This window comes from Vulpes lagopus, chromosome 19 (assembly GCF_018345385.1).
Source record: "Vulpes lagopus strain Blue_001 chromosome 19, ASM1834538v1, whole genome shotgun sequence".
NCBI lineage: Eukaryota > Metazoa > Chordata > Mammalia > Carnivora > Canidae > Vulpes > Vulpes lagopus.
The window spans coordinates 740,058-743,440 of NC_054842.1; positions in this window are offsets into that span (position 1 = coordinate 740,058).

Consider the following 3,383-nt stretch of genomic DNA (forward strand, 5'->3'; position numbering starts at 1 on the left):
AGAGAGAGGTCTTATGTACCCATGATACAACTATTCCTAGTGATTACATCCTAAATAATTATAGTACAAAATCAAAACCAGAAAACAACATCGGTACAAAATGTGTTCCTGTTTTGTGCTATTAATTAAACATTTGATTTGTGTACCTACCACCTCAATTGAGATACAGAGCCATTCCATCGCCACAAAGTTCCCCTTGTGTTATGCCTTTATAATCGTGTATACTTCTAGCCTTCCCTAACCTACAGGAACCACAGTCTGTTTTCTATCTCTAATTTTGTTATTTTGAGAATGTTATATAAGGAATTATACAGCAGGTAAACTTTGATATTAGCTTTTTTTGTTCCAAGTAATTCTCTAAAGATCAAGATGCTGCATATGTAAATGTTCATTTCTTTTTATTGTTGAGTTGTAGTCCACAGTATGGATGTACCACAGTTTATTTAGCCATCATCTGGGATATTTTGGTTATTTTTAGTTTTTGGCTATTATAAATAAAGCTACTGTAAAGAATTGTATGTAGATTTTTGTGTTGATGTAAATTTCATGTCTCTTGGATATAATGGTTAGTATATGTTTATTTATTTAGTTTTTTAAAAAACTAAGAGTGTTTTACCAGTTTACATTTCCACCAGCAATAGATAAATGATCCAGTTTCTCTTTATCTGCAACAGCTTTTAGTATTGGCAGTGGGTTTTTATTATTATTATTTCTAGTTTTCTCATAGGTATGTAGTGCTATGTCCCCATGATTTTATTTTGCCTGTCTCTAATAGCTAGTGATGTTAGCACTTCTTCACAGCTTTATCTATGTATGCAATCTCTGATCAAACGTGTCTTGGTGTCTTTTGCCCATTTTCCAAACAGATAGTTTGGGTGGCTGTTTTTTTTTTTTTTACCATCAAGTTTTGAAAGGGCTACATATCTTCTAGACATGAGATCTTTGTCAGACATGTTGTTTTCAAATATGTTCTTTCAGTTTTTAGCTTGTTTTTTAAGCCCCTCAACATATTGTTTTGCAGAGCAAAAAAGATTTTCATTTTATGAAGCCTGTTTTTATCTTAATAATTTTTAGTCCATAATTTGGACATATGGTATAGATTGGAGACATATATATAAATATATATATTTGTTTTATTTATATAAATAAATATGTATATATATTTGAGTTGGTAATTCTCTGGCCCACCAGCAAAGGTATCTATCTTTCTGGGAATCTGAAGACACAGTCAGTCTTGCCTCTGTGGGCTCCTTGTGTCTCCTCAGGCAAGTGCCCTGAGCTCTGAGCCCCTGTGCTGCCAGCTGCCTCACAGGCAGACAGATAAACAGATGAGGCTCAAGTCATATCAAGCTGTGGGGCCATCAGATCCCACATTAGCATTCCAATTCTGAGTCAGTCTTAGTGCATGACCTTTCTAACATTTCTATTACTGTTATAATTATTTCCTGGAGAGCCAAGGTCGTTACTACTTGAGTCCCACAAAGAAATATTCATTCCCAAAACTGTAACATTTGTAAGTGAATGAATTTTAACTTAATACAGGAGTTACAATTGGATGCACTTCCATAAAGAGCCCATGCCAAATATCTTATAGAAACGCTGCATCACAAATACTTTCCCCAATTATGTTGCCTTTCTCAGCCTTTTTAGCACTCTTTCCAGAATCTTCCTCTCCTTCTTTCTCTTTTTAACCTGTGTTCTCACTTTCAGGTTTGTAACCTTTTTCTCCTTCATGAACCTCTGAGATTTTTAGCTGTGTCTCTTACCTGTGCCCATATTTCTTTCAGTGCCATATACAGCCCACCAACATTCTCTGAGACTTGCTTTCTTCCCTCTTCATCTCTTCCCACACTCCCCTATCTTTCTTTCACTCAATTATTCTTACTCTATTTTCTGCCCCGAAATCACACATTCTCTCTCACTTTCCTTTTACTATCATGACCCAAGTTTAACTGTGTAACTTATTAGCATTGTGACCTTGGGGAAGATACTTTCCTTTTTCCCATGAGCCTGTTTCCCCATGCATTCAATGAGGGCAAAATACCTATATTGCATTTTTGTTGCATGGATTAGGGAAAATTAATATGAATAATAACAGATACTAACATATATTGAGCGACAATGATATTCTAGCAATGCAAAAAGTAGACTTTATCTCACAATGTCCTTATGAAGCCAATACTATTATTATATACATTTTACAGGTGAGAAATCTGAGTGATTAACACTCATAAGCAATGAAATACCCAACCAAGCTAGTTCACTCTATGGCACAGTAAAGCAACCTCTCTCCCTTCACAGGATCTGCCACATGAACCCACTGGCCGGATAGTTTCACCATTAAGCAGTTAAACAGATAGGAAACCCTGTCAGCGACCCTTTGAAAGATGTAGTATCATTTCTCAGTTTATTCATGATGAAAGAGTCTTATGGGAATTGTATAGCTTGCCCCAAGTCCTGAGAGTAAGTGAAAGAGCCCAGGGTTGAATTCAGACTTGTCTGGTTCTAAATTCTAAATTCTGGAACCCTAAAATGGTAGCTTATCGCTAGGGTGAACCATTAAACTATCCCCTCCCAGTATATATTCCCCTTTTCAGAGATGGGATCTCCTCCCTTCCCCCTGAAACTGAGCTGACCCTAGCAGCTTTCTTTAACCAATAGAATGAGGTGGACGTAATGTTCTGGGATTTCTGAGGCTAGATGATAAGAAGCCCTGCATATTCACCTGAGCCCCTTCGAATACTTAGTGTGGGAATAAGAAGGGAACAATCCTGCTGGAAAGATAATTGGAGAGGCATGTGTTTTGTTGTAGAGAAAGTGATCCAAATAGTATGTCTCCTTGGGACTTCTGCTCCTTGGCATGTTGAAGGAGGGTCAGAGCAGGGATCCTGAAGGCCTCCAGTTGGGGACTGTACACTCTTATTTTATTCCTCTTTTGTGCTAAATCTCTTGCTCTCTTTCTTGTTTCAATAAAATTTAGTATTTCATGGGTAATAAAGATCAGGTCAGAACTAAGCGTTTTTGTTTGTGACTAGATTGATTTAGATATTACAAGTTTTTTTTTGACCAGAACAGTTTTTGGACTAGACATTATTTGCATTATATACTTTCTGGATATTAGTTGTATCCATTCCTGCTAATCAGAAGAGAAAACTGAGAGAGGAGTAGATATTAAAAGTTCTCATCACACACAACAAAATCTGCAACTATGTATGGTGACAGATGTTAATGAGAGCTATTGTGGTGATCATTTTGCAATATATACAAATATAGAATAATTACATTATACACCTAAAATCAATATAATGTAATATACGAATTAGATCTCAATTAAAAATTTGTAAAAAAATTTTCTTTTTAATCTGGGCCATGGTGTGCAGGAG